Source organism: Phyllopteryx taeniolatus, unplaced genomic scaffold, assembly GCF_024500385.1.
Source record: "Phyllopteryx taeniolatus isolate TA_2022b unplaced genomic scaffold, UOR_Ptae_1.2 contig_174, whole genome shotgun sequence".
NCBI lineage: Eukaryota > Metazoa > Chordata > Actinopteri > Syngnathiformes > Syngnathidae > Phyllopteryx > Phyllopteryx taeniolatus.
The window spans coordinates 1-11,670 of record NW_026903096.1 but is presented as its reverse complement, the minus strand read 5'-3'; the positions used below and the strand labels follow the sequence as shown (position 1 = coordinate 11,670).

The following is an 11,670-nucleotide window of genomic DNA, read 5'->3' as shown; positions in this document are numbered from 1 at the left end:
AAAATGGCACCTACGAAGAGACATGCTTACGAAGCACAGTTTAAACTGCAAGCTATCAGCACGCAGAGGAACATGGTAATCGAGCAGCCGCGAGAGAATTAAATATCAACAAATCCATGTTTCGCAAGTGGAGGAAGCAGGAAAACGAGCTTCGCCAAGTCAAGAAGACGAAGCTGAGTTTCCACGGAAACAAGGCTTGGTGGCCCGAGTTGGAAGACCAACTCGAGCAATGGATTAATGAGCAAAGAACAGCCGGGAGAAGCGTCTCTACAGTCACCATTCGACTTCGGGCAATAACGCTTGCAGAACAAATGAAAATCGAACATTTTCAAGGAGGTCCGTCTTGGTGCTTTCGTTTTATGAAATGGCGCCATCTATCCATCCGGGGAAGGATTACCGTGGTGCAGCATCTTCCGGCGGATTACAAGGAAGAGCTTGCCATCTTCTGCTCCTACTGCAGTAAAAAGATTGCCTCCAAACACATCCAGCGCAACCACATCACCAACATGGACGTGGTGTCGCTCACTTTCGACATCCTGCCACCAACCACTCTGTAGAGAAGAAGGGGACCAGCACGGTAGCGATACGCACAACGGGGCACGAGAAGTCGGCTTTTACTGTTGTGCTTGGTTGCCATGGTAATGGACAACCTGCCACCTATGGTGATATTTAAGAGGAAGACGCTGCCTAAAGAAATTTTTCCAGCCGAAGTCATCGTTAAGGCCAATCAAAAGGGCTGGATGGACGAGGAGAAAATGAGAGAGTGGCTGAGTGAGGTGTACGTAAAGAAACCGGCTGTTTTTTCCACGAGTCACCGACCCTGTTGATCTGTGACTCCATGCGCGCCCATCTCACAGCCGCTGTGAAAAACCAAGTGCAACTAAGAGTGGGAGGCAACGCTGGGCGTGTTACGCCACCATATGTGAATGGATTGTGGATGCCTGGAATAAGGTATCTGCTTTGACTGTTGTCCGAGCTTTCGCGAAAGCCGGCATCATTGCTGAACAGCCCCCCCGGCAACGAGACTGAGTCTGACAATGACGAGAGGGAACCCGGCGTGTTTGTTGGAGAACTTGCCCAGCTGTTCATTTCGGATACAGAAGATGAGGACTTTGATGGATTTGTGGATGAGGATTGATAAAAAATAACGTGAGTACATTGTCAAATACTTAAATAAAGTACAACTGAACTCAGTTTTGCTCCCGCTGCCTTTTTAAAAACATAGTTTTAGCGTGCATGCATGCTACTGTATGTTTTAAGCTTGCATATGTTTTACCATGCCTGCGCCCAATAATACGCTTCACCTTATGTATGTGTTAAATACAGAAATAGAGCCAGTAACTGAGACTGCGCCTGTTAATACGGTGCGCCCTATGGTCGTGAAAATACGGTACTTGTATCGGGTGGCACACACACTAACAACGCTCTGAGTTACCGAAGGTTCCGGGGCGTGGACAGCGCGCCCGGAGTGAACTTCCCAACGCACTCTATGTTGATATGTTGTGCGTTTGTTGTGTCGGTGCGACCGAGTGTAATGCAATTACAACCCCAATTCCAATGAAGTTGGGACGTTGTGTTAAATCATGTTCAACCTATATTTAATTTAATACACTACAAACACAAGATATTCAATGTTAAAACTGATACACTTTATTGTTTTTAGCAAATAATAATTAACTTAGAATTGTATGGCTGAAACACTTTCCAAAAATGTTGGGACATGCGGCAAAAAAGACTGAGAAAGTTGAGGAATGCTCATCAAACACCTGTTTGGAACATCCCTCAGGTGAACAGGCTAATTGGGAACAGGTAGGTGCCATGATTGGATATAAAAGGAGCTTCCCTGAATTGGTCAGTCATTCACAAGCAAAGATGGGGCGAGGTTCACCTCTTTGTGAACAAGTGCATGAGAAAATAGTCGAACAGTTTAAGGATATTGTTCCTCAACGTAGAATTGCAAGAAATTTAGGGATTTCATCAGCTATGGTCCATAATATCATCAAACGGTTCAAAGAATCTGGTGAAATCACTGCATGTAATCGGCGAGGCCGAAAACCAACATTGAATGCCCGTGACCTTCGATCAATCAGGCGGCACTGCATAAAAAAACGACATCAGTCCATCAAAAACCAACAATGTTTAAAGGATATCACCACATGGGCTCAGGATCACTGCAGAAAACCAATGTCAGTATATACAGTTCGGCGCTACATTCGTAAGTGCAACTTGAAACTCTACTATGCAAGGCAAAAGCCATTTATCAACAACAGCCAGAAACACCGCCGGCTTCTCTGGGCCCGAGCTCATCTAAGATGGACTGATGCAAAGTGGAAAAGTGTTCTGTTGTCCGACGAGTCCACATTTCAAATTGTTTTTGGAAACTATGGATGCCGTGTCCTCCGGGCCAAAGAGGAAAAGAACCATCCGGACGCAAAGTTCAAAAGCCAGCATCTGTGATGGTATGGGGCTGTGTTAGTGCCAATGGCATGGGTAACTTACACATCTTTGAAGGTACCATTAATGCGGAAAGGTACATACAGGTTTTGGAGAAACATATGCTGCCATCCAAGCAACGTCTTTTTCATGGGCGCCCCTGGGCTGTTTTTTTGCAAAGAGACCAGGACGACTGATCCGTGCAAAGGAAAAAATGAATGGGGCCATGTATCGTGAGTTTTTGAGTGAAAACCTCCTTCCATCAGCAAGGGCATTGAAGATATAACGTGGCTGGGTCTTTCAGCATGACGATGAGCCAAAATACCAGCAACAGTGTGTGAAAACAATGTGAAAACTTACAGAAAACCTCTGTCATTGCCAACAAAGGGGATATAACAAAGTATTGAGATTAACTGTTGTTATATACCAAATCCTTATTTTCCACCATAATTTGCTAATAAACTCTTTAAAAATCAGACAATGTGATTTTCTGTATTTTTTGTTTTCATTTTGTCTCCCATAGGTGAGGTATACACATGATGAAAATTACAGGCCTCTCTCCTCTTTTGGAGAAAACTTGCACAATTGGTGGCTGACTAAATACTTTTTTGCCCCACTGTACACACGCAGACGGCACGGTAGACGACTGGTTAGAGCGTCAGCCTCACAGTTCTGAGGACCGGGGTTCAATCCCTGGCCCCACCTGTGTGGAGTTTGCATGTTCTCCCCGTTCCTGCGTGGGTTTTCTCCGGGCACTCCGGTTTCCTCCCACATCCCAAAAACATGCATTAATTGGAGACTCTAAATTGCCCGTAGGTGTGACTGTGAGTGCGAATGGTTGTTTGTTTTTATGTGCCCTGCGATTGGCTGGCAACCAGTTCAGGGTGTACCCCGCCTCCTGCCCGATGACAGCTGGGTTAGGCTCCAGCATGCCCGTGAGTGGCTCAGAAAATGGATGGATGGATGGATGTACAGACACACATAAACAAAGTGGAAAATTTTATTTGAGGTAATTAGAGCCTTAAATAGGTCAAGCAGTCAGAACAACATATGACAGATACACTTTAACCAGTGACTGAGCTGCAGCCTTGCAGGTTGGTCATGACCTGCATGTTCTTCAAAATGTACTTGTTGAAAAAATGCAGTCTCAGGCGCGGCTGCTGGTGTGAAAGTGAGCTCACCAAACTGATGAGCTTTTATGGACCTGAAGGCCCTCAACTGATAGGAGGGGATAAATTCAAACCGACCAAAAAGAGTTGAAATTCAAACATCAAACCCTCTCGTCTTTGTTATCCACAATTTGTACAGTTGCTGCATGAGGGATATTTAACTCTTAGGCCTACTACACTTGTGTATCAATTGTTGATCATCACTGTGAATATTGCATTTAAATGGTTGTAGACCATTTTGTGTTGAGTTTAGGATCCATCCATCCATTTTCTGAGCCGCTTCTCCTCACTAGGGTCGCAGGCGTGCTGGAGCCTATCCCAGCTGTCATCGGGCAGGAGGCGGGGTACACCCTGAACTGGTTGCCAGCCAATCGCAGGGAACATAGGAACAAACAACCATTTGCACTCACAGTCATGCCTACGGGCAGGGCCCGGGATTGAACCCGGGTCCTCAGAACTGTGAGGCTGACGCTCTAACCAGTCGGCCACCGTGCCGTCTGAGTTTAGGATATGGGTTGAAATTACAATTTGGTTTGTTTGTTTTCGGGATGCTACACGCGTGCAGGAATTTTCGTAGGCGTAGGTGCAACGTAGCGCAAATAGGTCTTTGATGTCACCATGTCCTGTTTTGTGGCGACATGAGAAAAGCTTCAGTTGAAGAGCCGCCACAGTCATATAGTATGTCGGAAAAAAAAGCTTTTGATAACTTAATGTCCCAGGTGTTGCGATGGTACTAACAAAGTTTGAAGTCCATCCATCCATTTATCCATTTTCTGAGCCGCTTCTCCTCACTCGGGTCGTGGGCGTGCTGGAGCCTATCCAAGCTGTCATCGGGCAGGAGCCGGGGTACACCCTGAACTGGTTGCCAGCCAATCGCAGGGCACATACAAACAAACAACCAGTCGCACACACAGACACACCTACGGGCAATTTAGAGTCCCCAATTAATGCATGTTTTTGGGATGTGGGAGGAAACCGGAGTGCCCGGAGAAAACCCACCGTGCCGTCTGCGTGTGTACAGTGGCTTGGCGCCTGTACGTTGGGGTTCACTCCGGTGGACAAGAGGGTAGCCTGCCTCCGCCTTTGGGTGGGGGGACGGGTCCTGACTTTTCTTTGCGCCGATGCACAAAACAGGAGTTCAGAGTCCCCACCCTTTTTGGAGTCCTTGGAGGGGCTGCTGGAAAGCGCTCCCGCTGGGGACTCCATCGTTCTGCTGGGGGACTTCAATGCTCACGAGGGCAATGACAGTGAGACCTGGAATGGCGTGATTGGGAGGAACGCCCCCCCCCCCTACCCGATCAGAACCCGAGCGGCGTTCTGTTATTGGACTTCTGTGCTCATCACGGATTTTCCATAACGAACACCATGTTCAACCATAAGGGTGTCCTCACATGGACGTGGCACCACGACACCCTAGGTGGCAGTTCGATGATCGACTTTGTGGTTGTGTCATCGGACCTGCGGCCACATGTCTTGGAAACTCGGGTGAAGAGAGGGGCGGAGCTGTCAACTGATCACCACCTGGTGTTGAGTTGGTTCCGATGGAGGGGGAAGATGCCGGTCCGACGTGGCAGGCCCAAACGTATTGTGATGGTCTGCTGGGAATGTCTGACAGAATCCCCTGTCAGAAGGAGTTTCAATTCTCACCTCCGACAGAACTTTGCTCATGTTCCGGGCGAGGCGGGGGACATCGAGTCCGAGCAGACCATGTTCCGCGCCTCCATTGCTGAGGCGGTCGACCGGAGCTGTGGCCATAAGGTGGTCGGTGCCTTTCGTGGCGGCAATCCCCGAACCCTTTGGTGAGGGATGCCGTCAAGCTGAAGAAGGAGTCCTATCGGGCCTTTTTGGCCTGTGGGACTCCTGAGGCAGCTGATGGGTACAGGCTGGCCAAGTGGAATGCAGCTTTGGTGGTCGCTGAAGCAAAAACTCCGGTATGGGAGGAGTTTGGTGAGGCCATGGAGAAAGCCCTCCGGACGGCTTCGAGGAAATTCTGGTCCACCCTCCGGCGTCTCAGGCAGGGGAAGCTGTGCACCATCAAGACTGTGTCTAGTGGGGATGTGGCGCTGCTGACCTTGACTCGGGACGTTGTGAGAAGAAGTTAAGCCGAAAGGTGAAGCTCTCGATTTACCGTTCCTACCCTCACCTATGGTCAAGAGCTGTGGGTTGTGACCGAAAGAACAAAATCCCAGATACAAGCGGCCGAAATGAGTTTCCTCCGCAGGGTGTCCGGGCTCTCCCTTAGAGATAGGGCGAGAAGCTCGGTCATCTGGGAGGATCAGATACGACCCAGGATACTACGTCTTTTGGCTGGCCTGGGAACGCCTCGGGATCCCCCCGGAAGAGCTGGATGAAGTGGCTGGGGAGAGGCGTACAACATTCCACTTTTCTCCTATGCTCAATGTCCAAACTTAATACACCTCTGTACAATACTGAAAGTGAGAATAACAGAAAAACCCCACAGTTGAGAGTCACTTGTTTACCTTCGGTTCAGTGCATGAAATATAGTTCAAGTCATTGGATTGATGGCTCAATTGATATTTATTTTGACCAAGTTGTGGGGGTGCACCGCTCCTGGAGATACTGCAATACCAGGTCAATGCATGGAGTGGCAAGCTCCTTTTCCATCTCCCAGCTCCAATAATCAATTTAATATATGGTCCCCGAATAGGAGACGTATCAGATATTAAACTGATAAGAACAGATACTACACTTGATCTTAGTCAAAAGGCCGAGAAGCGATGCCGACATAACGCTAGAAAAGACGACCTCATTCTCCAGCCTACACGCCAAAGTTATGGTGGCACATATCACAGATGAGTCACATATGGACACCCCAAACAACAAATATGAAACGAATGTCAACTGTGTTGTTTTTCAACGTTTATATCGAAATAATGTTGTCAGATGCTCGTGTTCCTTGGTCACGTGGTCCACGTCGATCCATTAGAATGCGGAGATTAACGCATATCCTTTAGCCATGTATTAAGTCTGAAACAACCAAAGAAAAATTGAGTGATTTGGAAAAAAAATGGGTTGCTGGTATATGTTATGGTATAATAATATAATATAATATATAATATATAATATCCATCCATCCATTTTCTGAGCCGCTTCTCCTCACTAGGGTCGCGGGCGTGCTGGAGCCTATCCCAGCTGTCATCGGGCAGGAGGCGGGGTACACCCTGAACTGGTTGCCAGCCAATCGCAGGGCACATAGGAACAAACAACCATTCGCACTCACAGTCATGCCTACGGGCAATTTAGAGTCTCCAATTCATGCATGTTTTTGGGATGTGGGAGGAAACCGGAGTGCCCGGAGAAAACCCACGCAGGCACGGGGAGAACATGCAAACTCCACACAGGCGGGGCCGGGGATTGAACCCGGGTCCTCAGAACTGTGAGGATGACGCTCTAACCAGTCGGCCACCGTGCCGCCAATATATAATATATAATATATAATATATAATATATAATATTTAATGTTGGATTTATCTTACCCAACATTATAAAAAATAGACACAAAAGGAATGAAGACGCTGGTTTCTTTTTCTCATGAGGAGGGCGTATGGGAGATTGTTCAGATCACAGCCTCTCAATACGCTCTAAACAATCTCTCCCGTCGCTCCTGCATTTATTTGAAAATAGGGAGGTTTCTAAGTTTACAAGACATAACGTACTAAGGATATTTGAAAATAGTTTTTCCCAGACGTAATGTTCTAAGGAATAAGACACAACACAAAACATTGGACCAACACCTGTCACGTCCCCGACCACATCCGATCACGTCCTTGGTCCAGGCGCCCTTCCATCGGATGATGCTGAGTCATCTTTTTGAAGGCGAGACATCTATCCATAATACTAATGCAAGCTAAGCAAATAAATGATAACTTCTACAATATATTTAACAATATAATATATATATATATATATATATATATATATATAATAATATAATAATGGTATGGTATAATATATAACGTTGTGGCCATAAGCTGAATAGCTGTTTGCTCAACATTTTGACGAAAAAACATCAATGACTCTGCCTCGCTCAACTACTTCCTCTTTCTTTCTTTGCTAACTGACAGTAGGACTCTAGCGCCATCGTCGCAGAGGAGGCGAATTACACCCCTTCCACTAATTTGGTTACACAACGTTCAAATTTGTGATAAGTGTTAATAATCGATTAAAGACATGCCAAAAACGTCAAAAGACATTAATATTTGCCATTAAACATTTCAACTTATATCCAAAAACAGTAAGCATGCTCTGCACAAGAATTAATGCAAAAAAACGACAGAGTGAAAGTATAACCAACCACTCGTGAAATATTTAACTATTTTCAACCATTAATACTGAAAAAACATTAAAAAAGAAAAACATACATATTTGTAAAAAAATTTAGTTTGTTTATAATACTTAAGTATAATAATCTTAAGGAAATGTATGGTCATGAGTCGGCCCCGTGTTTCACAATTAGCTTTACCTGTTGATGTGAAGTGACATCATATCCAATTTAGCATCCTTAAAATCTTCTGACTAGTCACTCGGAGGTTGACATCTTACAGGAGTCTTTCTTCCGTATTAAAATGTTATTTCAGTCGTTGATGGGGAAAATGCAATTTTATCATCTAATTTGTTAAGCTCACCTAACTTGACCACTCGTTTTTCAAAGTGATGTTCAGGTCACCTGGGACATCTCAGTGTTCTTACGTAAAGGCTAAATAAGTGTTGCTATTGGACAATGACTTCATTATAAAACTCAAAAAATATGTATTTTTGGTTAATATTCATTGTTAATGAATTCATATTAAAATGTGCAAGTGGACATAATGTCAGAGAGCACTGAAGACTTTACCAATTATTCAGAAATAAGTTACAAATTGCCCTGCGATTGGCTGGCAACCAGTTCAGGGTGTACCCCGCCTCCTGCCCGATGACAGCTGGGATAGGCTCCAGCATTCCCGCGCTACTTAAAGAGCTGATGTAATATTCTGTTGGCAGTAACAATGAAATTGCTCAAAAGGGATAAGAAAGTGATCTGTTCTTATCAGTTTAATATACGATACGTCTCCTATCCGAGGACCATATATTAAATTGATTTTTGGAACTGGGAGATGGAATCGGGGCTTGCTCCGTCCACTCCACGCATCGACCTGGTATTGCAGTACCTCCAGGAACGGTGCACCCCCACAACTTGGTCAAAGTAATGAAATGCTTAACCGTGCACACCCAACAATCATATGACATGAAATGGAGAATGTAGTGTAAAACCAATGAATCTCAATTCGGGGGTTGGTCGCTCTCGGGATTCAATGGGTCGCAGACAACTATCAAAAACTTACGTGCATTGTTATTCTGATTTTCGGTACAGTACGCAGGCGTATTAAGTTCCCACATGGAGCATAGTTGAAAAGTGACAAGAAATGTTGCTTCCTTGTTCTCTCGGTAAACAAATAGAGAGCAGCCCAATATGGCTGGTGGACGTCTTGGCAGGCAATATGACTTTGGTGGTACAGCAAACTCATCTGAAAGGGCATTTACAAATATAATATACTGTACATGTACAAGTAGGTCGCGACTTTGCAACATTAGGAACATGCTCAGTTTATTGCTCAGTGACTGTTTTTTTTGTCAATGTCTTTATGTCTCAAAGTGTTCTCTGTCAATTGACTGTCTGTTGTCGTACGAGAGCGGCTCCAACTCCCGGAGAAAAATTCCTTGTGTTTTTTGGACATACTTGGCAAATAAAGATGATTCTGATTCTGATTCAAGACCCTGACCGGAGCATCCGCCAACATCCCCCGGACTCACGGCTGTGGTGTCCTTGAGCAAGACAGTGATACCCCAAACTGCTCCCATGGCGTTTCAGTTCCCCCCTGCTCCAGTGTGTTCCACTAACAAGTTTGTGTGTTCACTGTGATGGGTAAAATGCAGAGAACAAATTTTGTGCATGTTCATGACAATTAAGGTGATTCTTCTTCTTCTTTGCTTAATTTCCTCACTATTTGTAAAAAAAAATTCTGAATGTCTTCAGTGCTCTCTCTTTGACATTTTGCACATGCACATTTTAATATGAATTAATTAACAATGAAGACTCACAAAATATATATTTTTTTAAAAATAATTTAATAAGGAAGTCATTGTTCAATAGAAACACTCATTTAGCCCTTACATAAGAACACTGAGATGTCCCGGGTGACCTGAACATCACTTTTGAAAACGAGTGGTCGAGTTAGGTTAGCTTAACAAATTAGATGATAAAATTGCATTTTCGCCATCAACGACTGAAAGAAAATTTTAATACGGAAGAAAGACTCCTGTAAGTTGTCAACCTCCGAGTGACAAGTCAGAAGATTTTAAGGATGCTAAATTGGATATGATGTCACTTCACATCAACAGGTAAAGCTAATTGTGAAACACATAGCCGACTCGTGACCATACATTTCCTTAAGATTATTAGACTTAAGTATTATAACCAAACTACATTTGTTAACTTTTTGTATGTTTTACAATGAGCAACATCCTCATTATTTTCAACCAATGACCAGGGGAGAGCGCAAACGCAGTCCCCCACTACCAGGAATTATGCAGTAGAGATTCCCACATTTGGGGAATTCGCAGGGGTTAGCACAATCTGAGTGCAATGGCTTAGACTCACCCTTGGTGAACCATCTTCTTGATCATGGCGTCTCCCCTGCCAGGTAAGTATGAATTGGACTCGGCGCAAGCACGCAAGTCATTCACCCGCACGCTATGTCAAGCGACGGTGTCATCATGAGCATGTGAACAACCATACACACAACGGGCAAGCCGGAACATACACCTGACACCTTCCTCCACCCGTTCCAACCTGCTTGGGCCCGTTTCTTCACTTCCTGACCACACTCACCATTGCTCTGGACGGTTGACCCCAAGTATTTAAAGTCCTCTACCTTTGCCATCTCTTCTCCCTGTAGCCTCATTCTTCCCCCACCACCCCTCTCATTCATGCACATATATTCTGTTTTACTTCGGCTAATCTTCATTCCTCTTCTTTCCAGTGCATGCCTCCATCTTTCTAACTGTTCCTCCAGCTGCTCCCTGCTTTCACTGCAGATCACAATGTCATCTGCAAACATCATGGTCCACGGGGATTCCAGTCTAACCTCATCTGTCAGCCTATCCATCACCACTGCAAAAAGGAAGGGGCTCAGGGCTGATCCCTGATGCAGTCCCACGTCCACCTTAAATTCTTCTGTCACACCGACAGCACACCTCACCGCTGTTCTGCTGCCCTCGTACATGTCCTGTATTATTCTAACATACTTCTCTGCCACTCCAGACTTCCGCATGCAGTACCACAGTTCCTCTCTGGGTACTCTGTCATAGGCTTTCTCTAGATCTACAAAGACACAATGTAGCTCCTTCTGACCTTCTCTGTACTTTTCCATCAACATCCTCAAGGCAAATAATGCATCTGTGGTACTCTTTCTAGGCATGAAACCATACTGTTGCTCGCAAATACTCACTTCTGTTCTGAGTCTAGCCTCCACTACTCTTTCCCATAACTTCATTGTGTGGCTCATCAACTTTATTCCTCTATAGTTGCCACAGCTCTGCACATCACCTTTGTTCTTAAAAATGGGCACCAGTACACTTTTCCTCCATTCCTCAGGCATCTTCTCACGCACTAGAATTCTATTGAATAAGCTGGTCAAAAACTCCACTATCCTTAATCACCCTAACCTGCTGCACATCCTTCCCATCTCTATCCCTCTGTCTGGCCAGCCTGTATAGATCCTTTTCTCCTTCTTTAGTGTCCAACCTGCCATACATGTCATCATATGCCTCTTGTTTTGCCTTTGCCACCTCTACCTTTGCCCTGTGTCGCATCTCAATGTATTCCTTTCGCCTCTCCTCGGTCCTCTCAGTGTCCCACTTCTTCTTAGCTAACCGTTTTCCTTGTATGATTTCCTGTACTGTGAGGTTCCACCACCAAGTCTCCTTCTCTCCTTTCCTGCCAGAAGATACACCAAGTACTCTCCTGCCTGCTTCTCTGATCACCTTGGCTGCAGTGGTCCAGTCTTCT

General features: G+C 45.2%; 2 non-coding genes and 1 pseudogene across 2 annotated transcripts; 1 reads left to right on the top strand and 2 right to left on the bottom strand.

Annotated features, from left to right (window-relative positions):
- Nucleotides 1-6,157: 6,157 nt before the first annotated feature.
- On the bottom strand, nucleotides 6,158-6,342 carry LOC133473191 (U2 spliceosomal RNA). The gene has a single exon (XR_009786991.1). It is a non-coding gene; the product is annotated as a U2 spliceosomal RNA (small nuclear RNA).
- A 2,271-nt stretch (nucleotides 6,343-8,613) lies between these two features.
- LOC133473192 (U2 spliceosomal RNA) lies at nucleotides 8,614-8,792 on the top strand (annotated as a pseudogene).
- A 1,355-nt stretch (nucleotides 8,793-10,147) lies between these two features.
- On the bottom strand, nucleotides 10,148-10,311 carry LOC133473190 (U1 spliceosomal RNA). The gene has a single exon (XR_009786990.1). It is a non-coding gene; the product is annotated as a U1 spliceosomal RNA (small nuclear RNA).
- Between the last annotated feature and the right edge of the window lie 1,359 nt (nucleotides 10,312-11,670).